The sequence below is a fragment of the Camelus bactrianus genome, chromosome 11 (genome assembly GCF_048773025.1).
Source record: "Camelus bactrianus isolate YW-2024 breed Bactrian camel chromosome 11, ASM4877302v1, whole genome shotgun sequence".
Taxonomy (NCBI): Eukaryota; Metazoa; Chordata; class Mammalia; order Artiodactyla; family Camelidae; genus Camelus; species Camelus bactrianus.
This window is the reverse complement of record NC_133549.1, coordinates 73247490-73262462: the sequence shown is the minus strand read 5'-3', so window position 1 is coordinate 73262462 and position 14973 is coordinate 73247490. Positions and strand designations below refer to the sequence as shown.

The window sequence follows — 14973 nt, the reverse complement described above, 5'->3', positions numbered from 1 at the left end:
ACACGGGCGCACAACTTCGCGTCTTTCCAAAAGAGACGAGGGAGAACCGAGGTGATCCTACCCTGGTCCTTCCCTTCCTCCCTCCCTCCTTTCCTTCCCGAATCCTGGTCCTGCCTGGCCCCCGGGTGTATGGAACCAAAGCTGGAGGCGCGCCGGCAGGAGGCGGGCACCAGGTCCGCGCGCGCACAACTGCACTCACGCCCCGCACGCCCGATGAGCCCCGGCCTCCGCGCGCACATCAAGCCGGCTCCGCGCAGCCCGGCGTTAGCCGGTCGCCTGGGCCTCGGCCCCTGGCCGCCGAGGGGAGTGGAGCAGAGCCCGGCCGCCGGTCGGTTGTCTACCTCTCCAAGTCCCTGCAGACCTTTAAATGGAAAAGACCCAGCATCCAGCACCCCGCGCTCGCACCCCGAAAGTCCACGGGGAGCAGGAGGAAGGCCTGGGGCCAGCGGGCTCCCGGGTCTGGCCCCAAACTTACCCGGCGCTGCGAGCGCCGCTGCCGCCGCTGGAGGACGCGCCGCTGCCGCCGCCGCCGCCGCTCCGGGGCAGGGCCGGCTTGAGCCGGGAGGAGCTGCGAGGGCGCCGAGATCGGCTCCGCGCCGGCTCCTGCTCCGCGCCGACCGGGGCTGGGGTCACCGCGCTACGCGGGCGCTGCTCGATCGCTCGCCCGATCGCTGCTCGCCCGCCCGCCGCCTGGCCTCTCGCTCTCCCAGGCGCCCGCCGCCGCTCGCTTTTTTAATGTCCACAGACAGTGAAAAGGAACTCGGCGTTAGGGGGTGAGTAAGTGAATCAACTCGCCCGGAGCCGAGCAAGTTGAAGTGTCAGATTACATTGGCTATTCTATTTCCAAAGGGCCCCGCGCCGCCGGCCGGCCACAAAAGCCGGTGCGGAACTACGGATAGAGCGGAGCGGCGCCGCCGCTGCCGCCGCCACCAGCGCTCTGCTCCACTTGCCGAGCGCTCTCTGCGCTCTCGCCGCTCCCTCTGTCTCTCCTTTTCGCCTCTTTTCTCTCCCTCGCCTTTTCTTTTGCTCCCTTTCTTCCTAGCTTTTCGGTCTGGGCGCTCTCCAAGCTTTCCCCTCTATGGTTCTGATGGGCTTAGCGTGTCATCCCAGCCCCTATCCCTTCTACCTCTCTACCCACCTACTGTCCTACCCTCCCCTACAACTCACCTCCTCTCCCCTCTCTTCACTGCTCCCTGGCTGCCGCCCCCGCCCTTCGACCCCCATCCCCAGCCGCTTTGGCAAGTTTGGAGATAGAAATGCTGAGCCTAGGATGGGATCATACTAGGGAGGGGGCTAAAATCACCTGTCTCACCAGAGTGTCCCCTCTTCGCTCGTACACCCCCGACTGAAGTGCGCTCGGGGCTGCAAAAGCTGTCAGGTACCCGAAATGGGGCTGAGCGAGTTGCTAACGAGATCGCCAAAGCCTCCCGCTGGAGGAGGCTTTGGGGTTGCTCCCAAAGCACGGGGTGGGGGGCGAGCAGAGGACTTCCCCCTCACCCCAACCACAGGCCATGTTGGAGGTGGCTGGAGCCATGGGTAGAAGCAGTGCACATGGTCTGTCCCTGGCACCCTGCGCGGTCCAGGAGCGCGTGGATTCAGAGGCCCGGCGGGGAGCTTCCAGGGCCCAGTGCGCGTGGGCGGGTGGGGGCAGCGGGATCCCGGCGCAGGGTTGGGCACTGCCCCAGGGGTCTCAGAGCGATGGCACTCACAAGGCGCAGGTGGTGCGCCCTATCGCAGGGTTCCCATGGCAGACCCACCCCCGAGAGCATCTAAGTGCGCGCCCACTTTGGCTCGCGTCCGCTGCCCCTCACGCGGAAACTCCTACACAAACCGCACACATCCGCGCCCACACTCAGTATTACAAACACGCTTCTACACGCACACGCACCCACACACACGTACACTTTCCCTCACACACATGCCCGCGTACACAGCAAGCATACTCACATACACATCACTGTACAAACCCACATACACTCAAAAAATATTTCCCTGTTCACTAAATCCTCACGTTCACGTACACATACAAACACATCTCCCCCCATTCTCTTCCACACCCCTTCTTCAAGCCCCCCTACTCATAATTTGCGGTACCCTCAGTCCCAAATAATAATCAGTGCCCGCGCATCAGCGGTTAGACACACACACGCGCGCACGCACGCAAGCACTCCCCTCCCGGCACAAGCCAGGGAGCCTTCGGCCCGAAGTCCGCTTCGAATTCCAGGTGTGGCGGCGGCTCCGCGCTCCGTGTTTTGCAGTTCACCGGGGTGTCGGAGGCGAGGCGAGGAAGGGAGCTGGAATAACAAAGGCAAGTTGGGGAGAGCGCAAGGGGGCGCAGCCCCGGCCGGGCCGTGGGGGGAGCCTTGCTCGGCCCGGGCTTTGGAGGCTGCAGGGTCTCGGGCGCCAGAAGCCGGCGGTGGGGAGGGAGGGTGGGGGTCGAGGGGCGGGGCCGCGGCGTGACGTCAGAGAACAATGACACCGCCGGGGGGCGGGCACCCGGAGGCAGCCGGGGCGGGGGTCTCCCCAGGGCCTGAGACTAGCAGAAGACATCCTGGCCTCTCCAGGGCTGCTGCCTGATTGATGAGGGCCGCTTGGGAGCGCGGACGTGCCACGCAGACTCGAGGATCGCCCCTGGCCTGGGCAGTGATCAGCGCGGACCCTGGGCCAACGCGGGAGCCGGTCGGCGTACTATCCCCCTCAACCCCCATTTTAGAACATCCTTCAGAGGCATCTCTGACCTCGGCTTGAACTCCTTCAGGGCCGGCGAGATCACTCCTTCCACCACCGGAGGGAGAGGAGGCAAAATGAATTTGCCAGCCCTGAATTCATTCTCAAGGCTACACTGTTCTGACAGCCAGCAAACTCAGCCTGGATTCCTGAGAGCTCAGAGGACTGCAGCTCAGGTCCACAGGGGCTGGGGGACTGAGGGAGGATGCTGGGAGCCTGCTTGATTTTCCCATGGGAAATTCTGCCTCGCTAAGCCATTAGGTGCAAGGGAAGTCACTCCTTTATGGGCCTCATTCTTTGGACCTGTCACATGGACTGTTACTACGGTGCTACTTTGCTGCTGCTCCTGCACAGGTGGCAGCTGAGCATCCCCGGGGAGTGTGGATGGTAGGAAAGCCTTCCAGATTTCTAGGGACATGAGGCAGGATCCTAACACATTCTTGTGGAAGGGAGCTCGGACCCCCCATCCTAAGGGTGGCCCAGGTTCATTAAGTAGGGATATGGGGATAGCCTTAGGAACCCTTGAAATCCTGACCCAGGGCTGAAAGGTGGGAATTCAGCTTGCTGAAAGGTAGCTGGAGCCATGGCTGCCCTCTTCCTATCCGCATCCCACCCCCAAGGATCTATAGCATTGCAGCAGCCAGAAAGGCATCTCCACCCCAGTTCCAAAATCTTAGGACAGAGTTTCTGGGTGTTTGAGGACCTGGAGGGCAATCCAGCCCCAGCCAAAAACTAGACCAGTCAGTTCCTGTTGCCTTGATGACCACCTCGGTCAGGATGTTCAGTCCTCTCAGCATTTCTGCCCAAATCTCTCAGCGAGAAGGAATAGCCACCTTCAGGAAGTGGAGGATGTGGATAAACTTGGGGGTAACCACTCATGTTCAAAAGCTCCTGTCCAGAAGACACCCCCCAACACACACACCTTCTTTGCCAGTTCCTTTTTCATCTAGAAACTAGGAAGTGGCTGCAGAGGGCAGAGGAGCCAAGCCCAACACACAGAGCAGACCCAAGTCTCTGTAGCAAGGAGCCAGGGGTAATTTCAGCTCTTCCCAGCTGGGCAAGCATGGCGCTTGATGCCAGCAAGTCCAAGAACTCTCACCTGGGCCCTGAGTCTGCCTGGCCTCCAGGGGACGCTGGGTTCCAGGCCTTGGGACTCAGTCTTTGCTGTCTCTATTCCACTTTCAGAGAAATTACAAGGCAGGTTGGATCCTTGTGGGGTCTTGGAAGAAGCTGACTTAGTTAGTGCCTAATGTGTGCTGGGTGTTGTGCTGAGGGCCTCTTAGGTATTAGTTTATTGAATCCTCACATTGCCTTGACTTTGTGCTATTACCATTCTCCCTTCAGAGAAAACTGAGCTGTGAGTGACTTGTCCAATGTGAACTGGATTCAAACTCAGGTCCTCATTAACAAAGTTTCCTGCTGGTCCCTGAGCCCCAGCCCTGCATCCTCATCCCTAGATTCTCTGTGTATCCCTCAGCAAGTAGCTAGCCCTCTCTGGGCCTTTGTAAACCAAGGGCAAGTTTTCATGGTGGTGATCAGGCCTCTTAGGGGATTGTGTGTCCATGGTGGTGATCAGGCCTCTTAGGGGATTGTGTGTCCTGAGCCCCTATCCTCTTGGCCTTGGCTTCTGTGAGCCTGGAGGTCTGGGGCGAAGCAGAGAGGATAGTGCTTTCCCTCCCCAGCCACTGGGGGCTGGAAGGTCAGTCTTGCTTAGCCAATGCAGGCCCATAAATCACCTGGCTCCAGAGGTGGCTTCAGGTCCATCAGGAGGGTGCGGGCTGCGTGGGACCTGCCTATGGGCACCAATGGGGGGCGCAGCCCATACCCACCTTCAGAGCAGACTTAAGTGCTATTAATTTCCTCACCCTCCACCCTCTGGGGAACCATCAGGAGGAAAAGAAGGCCATTGCTTAGGCCTGGGTAAGGGGTTCTGGTGGCCAGGAAGAAGGCAATAGTGGGAATTTTTAGGTCCTGTGCAGGGTGTGGTGACTGTGGTCCCCTCAGGCAGGCGGCCCTCAGTGGGCTCGGGGTGGGCACCTGTAGGGCTGAATTCCTAACTTCTCCACTCTCCACCCTCCACTCCCCCAAAAGGGAGCCAGAGGGCTAAAGGGACAGGAAGAAGATCACATTTATTGAGTGCTTACTGTACCTCAAGCACTTGGGAAATACTCTCTCATTGCATCCTCTCTACAAGCCAGAAGGTGTAATTTGCCCCCAAGAGAAAGAGGCTCAGAGAGATTAAATGACCTGCTTAGGACCTCACAGCTACTCAGAAGAGGGGCTAGGATAGGGCTCCAGATCTGGATTGGGCCTCAGGGTTGAGAATGGGGACTTGCCTTCATCTCATCACCAGGCTGTGGTGCAGACAAGGTGACCTGGGTGCTTTGAGGTGGAGTAAAGACTCTCACTTACCTGTCAGAGAATAATCGGACCCCTCCCATGGCAATGGGCTGTACCTTCAGTCTTCACACCTTGGTTGGATCCAGAAGGCATTTGGTTCCTGCTCAGCTCTTGAGGCCTGTGCCTCCAGGGGTGGGTGGTCAGTTCCTGCAGAGAGCAGATGTGCTTTTCACTACGTCAGGCTCCCCTGGTCTGCCTCCTCTCCTGTATTCCTTTCATCCACCCCCTCTCCATCCTCTGAGGTCATATCATCCCAGCCTCCAGACCTTGACTCACCCCACCACCACCACCCAAGACCCTTCTACCAGACATGTTATTGTCTCAGTTTCCATGATGGAGCTCTGCCACGTGGGTCCAGACCCAGCTTCACCACTGCCCACTTCTTCCAGTCGGAGTCCCCAGAGAGTAAACTGGGAGCCTGCCTCAGGAGCTGGGACACCTCCACACCCAGCCCACCACTGCCCGACTTGCTTTGTGGCTTGAGCATATCCCAGACTCCATGTTTCTGTTTCCCCATCTGCCAGATGAGAGAGAATGGGATACAAAGGGGACATGAAATGGCACTTTTGCCTCTGATTGTTCTGTAATTCTGTAGGTCTTGGCCTTCCACCATTGGACTGAGCTACAGTACACTTTAGAGTCTGGGAGTGGTGGTGGCTGCTTTGGGGAGTACTTTCAGAGGCCCCCTTTCGGCCAGGTAGGGATAAGGAAATATATGCATATGGAGGGAGCTGTACAGGACTGCAACTGTCCAGGACTGAATAGGTAACAATCTTAACACCTCCCTTTGTGGGGTACTTCTCACCCTCTGAGCCTCACAATGGCCCTTTTATGGGTGACTCAACTGAGCTTCAAATGGAGGTGGTGGCTTTCCCATCGCCACACAGCTGGGAAGTGTCAGAACCAGAACAGGAACCAGGTCTCTTAATCCTTCACCTGCACAGTGCTGCCGGAGGGGTGATCTGGGAGCGAATATGTCCGGCACTGCTTGGAGGAACTCTGGGACAAGCAACCAGAGGAGAGTCAAGCTTCCTATCTCCTTCCTGACAGCTCCTGCACCCTGACAGCACTGGACTCTGGCACTTGATGGGGAGGGAGAGGATCTCAGAGCCTCAACAACCCCCCTCCTCCCCTGGACAGCAGGTGTCCGGCCTCAAGGCACATACCCCTTGCCTGACCCTGTCATGTAGCCACGCTGGGTGGCTTCCAGAATTGTAATCATTATATACATACTCTCCTCCTCGTGCTCTTCCAGCCTTCCAGGCCACATCTACAGCCTCCTGCTGGGAAGCCTCTTCTGATAACTCTAGCGGATGTGCTCTCTGCCTGGTCTCAACCTCATTCACTGCTGTCCTCAAATCATCATCATCATAGCAGTTACTTTATGTGCCAGGCACTGCGTATAAACCCTTCTAATCCTCACATGAGCTGATTATTAGTGTTAACTTCTCCATTTCACAGATGAGGAAACCAAGACACAGGGAATTTCCTTTGCCCAGAGTGACACCTCATCAGTCAGGGAGCTTATATGGTGTGCACCCCTCCCCGCCACCCCAGAGACTGCAGGCTGTAGGATCTGTAGGATGGCTCACTGCTTTATTCCATCACTCAGCGTAGCTCCTGAGTGGCTGACAGGTAGGCACGTGTTGCAAGAGATGCAGCAGGCATGCGAAGGTGAACCAGACTCAGCCCTCTAGGAGCCCACAGGCTAGCAGCACGGACCACCCACACCAAATGCCACTCTTAAGAGTTTGAAGGAGAGAGAGTACTTGTCATTGAGTGGGGCCTGGAAAGCAGGCTCCACTGGGGGCTGCAGGGAGACCACAGATCCGAGTAAGGTATGGACCTGCTCAAGGTCACGTAGTAAGTTTGAGGCAGCAGTGGGGCTGGGACCCTGGTCTCCCAGTGTGACGTGCCTTCTTGCACCTTGCTGCCGGCTGTGGGGCCCCTGTGTCTGTGATTTTTCAAGGACACATGGTCTCAGAGGCTTCCACGATGCTAAGCTGTTCAGTGAGTGGCTCTGGTCCCTCTCTCCCCTCTATTAAAAAAATTTTTTTTTTTAAAGAAAGAAAGAAAGAAATCCAGGCATTGTTCCTGACTGCAGCTGGTGCCAACTAGAATCCTGCCGAACAGAATGGAGCCGAGAGCCCTGCCGCCCAGGGCCCTGGCTGCTGACACAGGGCCTTTCTATTTCGCTTCCCACTAGGGGCCCAGGCTGACACTGCGGCCCCTCCACAGGCACTCTCTCCACCTGCCTCCCTGGCCCCCACACTGAGCCTCCCGCTGTCCTCACCCTCTTTGCGAAAATCAGATGCCACTTGGGAGGGCTGTAGGGGCACTGCCACCCTGTGCCTCCTCCCTCATGCATCCCCAGCCTGGGGGAAGGTAGGCCTCCCTCCCTGCCAGCCTGTTTCCCCACCTTACCAGGAGGGCCTGTGGATGCCTGTCTGGGAGAGTGGCAGAAATCCTTCCTCTATGGAATCATTTGGAACATTGGTTTGACTTCAGAACATAACAGGAGTTTCTATCCTCATCCACAACCTGACTTGGCAGGTGCCAGTCATCAGCTCACCCAGTAAGACAGTAAGGAAGGTGTAGGGGGGCAGGTGACAAACAGCTCTGCAGAGACACAAAACTGATTTTTAAAGTCACTGGTTCAGCTGCTCCCTCTGCTCCAAGAGACTTGGGCTTAGGAGAAAAGGGCTTCTCCAAATCCTTACTGTCCTCATTTCATCCACCCCTTCCTGCCCTCTTAGAACCTTGAGCTGCGTTTTGCAAAGCCTTCGCCCCCACTCCCTGCAAAAGTTGATCTGGCCCAGATTACCCCAATTGGCAGCCCTAAGAGAACAGCAGCCTGGTCACCAATCAGTGTCCACTGGAATCCCTTGGACTTAACCTGACCACCCAAGCCAGCTTTCCAGTCTCCTTCTGGTGGGTACAGCACTTTAGAGTTTGTAAGGAGCACTTTCTGTCTCACCTGAGTGCCACAACAGCCCCAGGAGGCAGGTAGAGATTGTACCACCCACTTGGCAGAGGACTAAGCTAAGGAGGCCCAGTGGCTTGGCCAAGATCATACAGGAAGGGGCAGAGTTGGTGTGCAAAACCTGGTCTGTTGATTCCATGCCACTAAGCAGGATTGGGGATCTGAGGGGTCATGGCTTAAGACGATGGCACTCCCAACTCTACAGACACAGCCAGGATCCCAGACACAATAATGCTTTCAGCAAATATTTATTGAGATCCTGCTCTGTGCCTGGCACAAAACTAGGGACTGGAGAGCCTGTGCCGAACAGTGAGCAAAACAGATGCGGTTCGTGTTGTCACAGAGGATATATTCTGGTGGAGGAGACAGACCCTAGGCAAACTGTGCAGGAAGAGCTCCCTGTCCCCACCACCCTGGCCCATGTGCCCTGGAAGGAATCCTGGCTGGGAGGATGGAGACACGGATTCTAGTCCCATTGTTGTCCCTGACTCCCCTGTGATGTTGGACAAGGTTTTCCATCTGTGAAATCTGCAAGCATGTGGCTCCTCACGCCTTAATCCCAGCCTCCAGGTCAAGTGGTTAATAATTTCCTGGCATAAATAATTACCCTGCTTAATTTTTTTCTTTAACCTGACTTTTCGTAGGCTCTGGAGCCAGAAAGGGGCTTCTGATATCATCTGATGGGAGTCCCATCACCCCTCGGCCTCATTCTTGCCAAGAGGTGACTGTCTCTGCTTGCATCCTTCAGGAAATGGAAAGCTTGCTCCCTCACATAGCAGAGGATGCCCAGTGGTGTGCTGGTGAATGTTTAACAGCTGGCTCTGCAAAGTGGGGGAAAACCTGATTTGTAGTATTTGCCGATTTCCCACGGTGTAAAATGCTCCCACCATGGCCCATTTCAGGTTGCCATCTTAACGTCAACCAGGTCACACAGTTCCTGAAAACTTAACAGTAGGTTCCTGTGAGCCAGTCCAAGCCAGCTCCAGCACAGCACTGCCCCGCCCCACAGAGAAGCCCTGTCCAGCTTTGCTTGTGGGGAAGTGCTTCCTGTTATTGAGCAAAACATCTAATTGTCAGGAACTCCAGCCTGGAAGTGCTGAGCTACTTCTTTGGGGTGTCACAGGACAAGGGGGACCTTTGGCCCTGTGAAGCCCTCCAGAGAATTGGAGGAATTGACCCTGTCTACCCATGAGAAGGATAGTTCCTGAGCCAAGTGGGGTCAGGATATATCCACCCTCCCTCTCTGCCTTTCTCTTCCTTTTGCTCTCCCCTCTCCCTCCTCGCCACTCCCTCCCTCCCCACCTCCCCCACTCCCTCCTCCCTTCCACAAATATTTATTGAGCCTCAATTGACAGGTCAGGTACTGTGCTAAGTATCGTGGACACAGGGGCCCATGTCTGCTCGCACTGGCCCTTCCAGCTGGCAAGTCTCCCCACTCAGCCTGTCCACCTTTGAGACTATGCTCAGATGTCACCCACTCTCGGAAGCCCGCCCTGACCTCCACCCCTTCCCCTCCCGAGGCGGCAGGCCCCGCCCTCCTGGAGCCTTTATCAGTCCCTGTTTGGCACTTATCACTTTCTACCTTGGATTACAGCTATTTGTGTACACGGCTTATCTCACTGCCAGACTGAGAGGCATCGTGGGCTTGTTGAAAGAGCGTGGACTTTGGAGCCGCACGACCTGGCCCTGAATCCCAGCCCTGCCACTTAGGGCTGTGAGCTCTCCCTCGGGAGCTTACACTGCCTCCTGGAGCCTCAGTTTCCTTATCTGTAAAGTGGGGCTGGTGATGACTACTAAGGTGGTTTGACCATTACATGAGATTAGAAACGTGAACCTCCTTTCCTATTCCTGTCTAGACTCTCATCCTCCTGGGGACCGAGACTGTGTCCAGTGCCTCTTTGTACTCTCCTAGTTATAACAATAACACTGTAACTGTTAACAACAATGGCAAACACTCACATAGCACTTACTGTGTACAAGGTATTGTTCTAGGAACCGACATAGGTTAACTCACTTCATTCTCACAACAACCCGGTGGCATTGGAACTATTATTCCCGTTAATAGATGAGCAATCTGAGGCTCAGAGAGGCTAGATAACCAGCCCAAGGTCGCACAGCTGGTGAGTGAGAGAGCTGAGACTTGAATCCAGGAAAATCTGCTCCAGAGCCTTAGCAGTTGAACACTGTGTTATATGGCCATGGTACAAGGGCTTGGAAGGGCTTCTGGAGGGGTCTGGGGGGATGTGTGCCCATGGTGCACCCCAGCCTGTGGACATCTTTGCCCTGACCTGTAACGTGGGAGTCGGGGTGTACACAGATGCTCCTGATCTGCCCTCGAGGACCTCCCAACAGGTAGAGGGATGAGTGCTGATGAGAAGAATGTCCCTAGGTCCCTGGGGAAAAGGGGACCAAGAGACCACTAACAGACAAGTCAATCAGAGAAGGTTTCATGGAAGAGGTGGGCATTTGCAGTGGGCCTTGGCAAATGAGGAGGACTTGGACTGGGACGGACAGGACAGAACAGTAGGAGCAAAAGCGTAGAAGTGGGAGAGGCACATTAGGGGTTCATTTCATTGTCAGGCCAGACCTTTCCCTTCACTGCGGAGGGTGGGAAGGAGCAGACAGGGTGAACATGGGGAGGGACATGTTAGTTGCCCAGTCTGTGATTCAGGAAGAGCCAAGGGAATTGTTTCAAGGTCCCTGAAAGCCAGTGAAGACCCCGAAGAGCTGAGAGCCAATTGGGCTGCTCCAGGGGCCAGACTGGCATTTTGCCTCTCTGTAATCTCCTCTGAGATTCTTGAGTCCAGCTCTTTCTCTGAGCCTGTTTCCCCATCTGCAGAATGGGCATAATGAATGGACCTTTCGAGCCAGTTGAAAGATGAAAACAGGGCTGATAGAGAGTGGGGGACAAGCCTCACACTCCTGGGGCAGAAAGTGAGTAAAAGGAGGAGGGATGGGAAGCTGGAAGGGGAGGGGAGGGGGCAGGAGGAGGCCCGTGTGCAGGGCCAGTGAACACCAAGCCTGCCAAGTTGGCTGAAGTTGTGCCTCGTGATTCTTTCGACACCACATGTTCCGTTTTCCTGGCACTGCCAAAAGCTGCCCAGCTCTGCTGGCTTAAAAGCACTCTTCCTCCCCGGCTCCTGCAAGGACAGCGGCTGGCAGGCTCTGGGCTGACCCTGTTCTTCCAGCCGGCCCGGTTCAGCCCCACCACGCCCCCTCCAGGTAGCATTAATTGTACGAACAAATCCTTGAGAGCATTCATTGTGTGCCAAGGGCCATTTTAAATGCTTCCCTTATATCAACTAATTGAATCCTCACAACCACTGTGATTACCCTTGGTTCCAGCTAGGAAACTGAGGCACAGAACAGTTCAGCCGAGTGGTCCCAAGGCCATGCCCTGGCAGCAAAGGTGAAGCCTGAGGGATGAAGACAGCCTGTGGAGCCTGGATTGTCCGGACTCCTTCTAGCTGTTTCCCTGTGGGAAATACTCCGAGTCTGAGCCCCCTCACACTTTTCCTTTCTGCCCATTTCGAAGTTCTCAGGCAGCTCCTCTGTCCACACACGTGCCCATATGTCCACACATTGGACACCTGGGTCACCCAGGCTCTTACACATGAGGCTCACCATCGTAGATTGACACGCACACACATACATGTGCAGGCATGTGCCCACCTGCCATAGATACACTCACATACACACACACGCGTGCGCGCTTCTGTGTCTTCGAAATACACAGTGGGTTTGTGAGCTCACACTGCTCACCCTTTGCCCCAGGGCCTGGCTCCAACCTCTGTGGACACCCCTCCGGCCCAGGCCTCTGCATTTTTGTCCATTCAAGCCAATGGTTCCAGAACGTGTGCCCAGCGCATCCCCTTTTTACTGCAGGTCCCGCCCAAATCATTGCCCCTGCTCAGCTCCTTCTGTGAGAACTGGCCTGGGGGTGTGGTAGGGGCTTGGGGGTAGACGGTTACCCTTCCCCCAACTCAGCAAGCTGTTGGAAAAACAGCAGGAAGAGGAGAGTGAATTAATCCTGGCCTCCCCTCCCCCGGGCTCTCTGTGATGCTAATTCCCTCTGCCTTTGATCCAGCCCAGGCCCCTAACTCTGAGCGGGGCGCCGGAGCTGGGCCTGGCCGGAGATTAGGGCCGCCCTGGGTGAGGCCCCCGGGTGTATCCCCCAGGCCACAGACTGGGGTTTCTCCTCTGGGGACGGGCCTTGGGGATTAGAGCTCTGGTCACTGACCCTGGCGTTCACAATGCACTCCCCTTTGCCACAACGTTCTCATTCTCTCTCCTCTCTGAGGGGGCCCCGGGGTTCCCATTTCCCACAGGAGTAGAGTGAGGCCCTGTGTGAAAGGACTCCAAAGACTTCTGGACCAGTAAATGGTGGGTCCAGACCTGGAACACAGATCTCCAATCTCCAATCTTGCCCTGCTTCCCCTGAGGGTCTTTGTTTATTCTGGTAATTAGAAACAAATGAGAAACAATGATATGTATGGAGTACTCACTACATGTCAAGAACTGTGTCCCAAGGCACCAGTCAGTTCATTCTTCACAGCATCTTTGTCATAGCCCCACTTTCCAGGTAGGGAAATTGCTCCCTGTCACTGTGCTGCCGTGGTGACATCTGGATTCAAACCCAGGAAACAAGCTAAGCAGAGTCCCTCGCTGTACAGAGAGGGCACTGAGACCCAGAGAGGGGAAGGTACGAAGCCCACAGAGGTAGTTGGCTGGCCATTTTTCTCCTACCTTCCCAGCTACACCTAGGAATGGACTAGAATCTTCTATGGCCCCAGTGGGGCTGGGACATGAATTAAGCCCTACGCTGCCTCAGAGTTGGGGATGGGGCACCTGTGAGGATGCCAAGCTCAGATAATCACATACAGGCATCTCAGTAACCTGGCCTCGGAACAGTCTTGTAAACTTGGGCATAAACACAACTAAAACTTTTATTACATTAGATTTCATACATATAAAAGACTATCTGTAAGCATATTAAATGAACGCTCATGACCCCTGTACTTAAGAACTAGAATATCACAGACAATAGTGAGGATCCACCTCTCCCAGCCCCTCGCTTCCCAGGGGGAACCACCACCTGAAGTCTCTTCATTACTCTCTTCCTTTCTTTAACACATGCTTTTACCACACGCAAGGGATCCCGGGGCTAACTGCACTTTTGAGACATTGAATTATATGCTGCATTCCGAGGGGAAGTGCCTTCTCTAAAGGGAGAGAAGGGGAGTTTTGAGGGGCAGCTCACACCGCAAGTGCCCCTTCCCTTCAGGGGCCACCTTCTGCATCAGTTTCCAGCTTTGGGTCTATTGTAATGGGGGGCCCTGTTTTGCCCTCTCACTCCTGAGAGTGTTCTGAAAAGGACACCTCTTCCTGGTGCAACCAGCAAAAGCAGGGCAGGTACGTGGGCAGCTGGGCACTCCCTGAACAAGGCATGCCCCCGCACCTTTGCATAAGCTGTTCCCTTCACCTGGAATGCCCTGCCCATCTAGTCTGTTCAGGAAACCCAGCTCCTTTCGGGTCCCGCTCCAAGGCTCCATTTGCTGGGAGGTCTTCCCTGGGATCCTCACCCCCTCATCCTCCAGCAGAGCTGGATGTGGGCTTCTAAGCAGAATCCTTGGGCATCCCCCTGCCAGCCCTTATCCCAGAGCAGATGTTCTAATAGCTCCCAAGAGCAGCCTTTATCCCCAGATCCCAGGCTCAGCTGGTGTCAGACCCAGGCAGATGCTTTCAGAGTGACCAAGACAGAATCTGGGTGAAGGTGACAGCACATAGATGTCCCTGCTGAACCCCATGGGCCTGGAGCTCCAAGGTCCTGGCCAGTTTGCTCCAAGGCTTGTCTTGATGGGGGATTTGGAGGCAAGGCTGGGAGGAGATTGCCCGGGGCTTGGGGCTGCTGTTTACCCATCAGCTGTGCTGATGTGTGTGTGTGAGAGACGTGTGCAGGCCAGTGGGCGTAGTCACAGAAGTGTACACATTCACGCATGTGCTAACACACGCGTGTGCATACACGTGGTCCCAAGTTCACGGGCTCCACAGAACAGGCGGGGGCATTTCCTTTTCCTGCTTTGATGTCCCCCTCCTGGACAAGTCTGTCTTTTCTCTGAGCTTCCGCCCACTCACATTTATGGAGTGGCTGGTATGCGCAAGACCTGAGCAGCTGGGCAGAGCAGAGTAGGGGGCAGCTGGCCCCAAGGGGACAGGAATGACAGGGGCGTCACACACCGTCTCCCAGGGCTGCCCTCCCCCATGCACTAGCCCTAAAAGCCAGGTGCCCCTGCCTCCGCCTTCCTTAAGAAGCCGCTGAGGTTCAGGGGGCACCAGTAGAGACACGAAGCTCTGTGCTTGATTCCAGGTCTGGGTTCCAGATGGTACAGCATCTGGCAGAAACCCCTACCCTACTTCCAGGGGAAACCTGGCATCAGGAGGGGCCACCTAGAATCCTCCCAGTCATTCTGCTTTCCCACTGGTGGAAACCACGCTTTTTGGGTGACACTTCCCTGAGCGTCCTGTAGGGGGGCGCCATAACAGTTAGCAGCAGCAGGGATTAAGGGTAGCTCGGAGCTGAGGCAGACGGGACAGTGTAGAACAGCACCAAATGTCTGAACTGGAGACCGGGCACTGCCCCCACCCCACCCCTGCACTCACACACAAATACACACGCGCGCACACACTCACATGCACATGCAGAGAGGTGAAGGGAGCTGCCAAAGGTCACGCACAGCCGATGCTGGCCCTCTGCCTCCCAGCCTGGCTTGCTCCTTTAACTCGGGCTGCCCTAAACGGGGACCTATGGCTGCCAGCCTTCCAGCTTGCCCCCATCTGAGAACCAGGACCCCGATGATCTTAGG

At 56.0% G+C, this 14973-nt stretch overlaps 1 protein-coding gene and 1 long non-coding RNA gene across 6 annotated transcripts in view; one reads left to right on the top strand and one right to left on the bottom strand.

The window, feature by feature from the left end:
* Positions 1 to 817, bottom strand: part of ZMIZ1 (zinc finger MIZ-type containing 1) — a 228790-nt gene extending 227973 nt beyond the window's left edge. For 3 of the 5 annotated variants that reach the window (XM_074374299.1, XM_074374300.1, XM_074374301.1), the window contains exon 1: positions 476 to 816. The gene's annotated coding sequence lies outside the window, so the exon portion shown is untranslated. Of the gene's footprint in view, positions 1 to 475 lie in introns of all 5 variants that reach the window. The other 2 variants (XM_074374304.1, XM_074374302.1) reach the window with 2 other exon arrangements.
* On the top strand, positions 655 to 9447 carry LOC141579164 (uncharacterized). Its single transcript, XR_012510335.1, has 3 exons — positions 655 to 773; positions 2225 to 2308; positions 2565 to 9447. It is a non-coding gene; the product is annotated as an uncharacterized LOC141579164 (long non-coding RNA).
* Positions 9448 to 14973: the final 5526 nt, after the last annotated feature.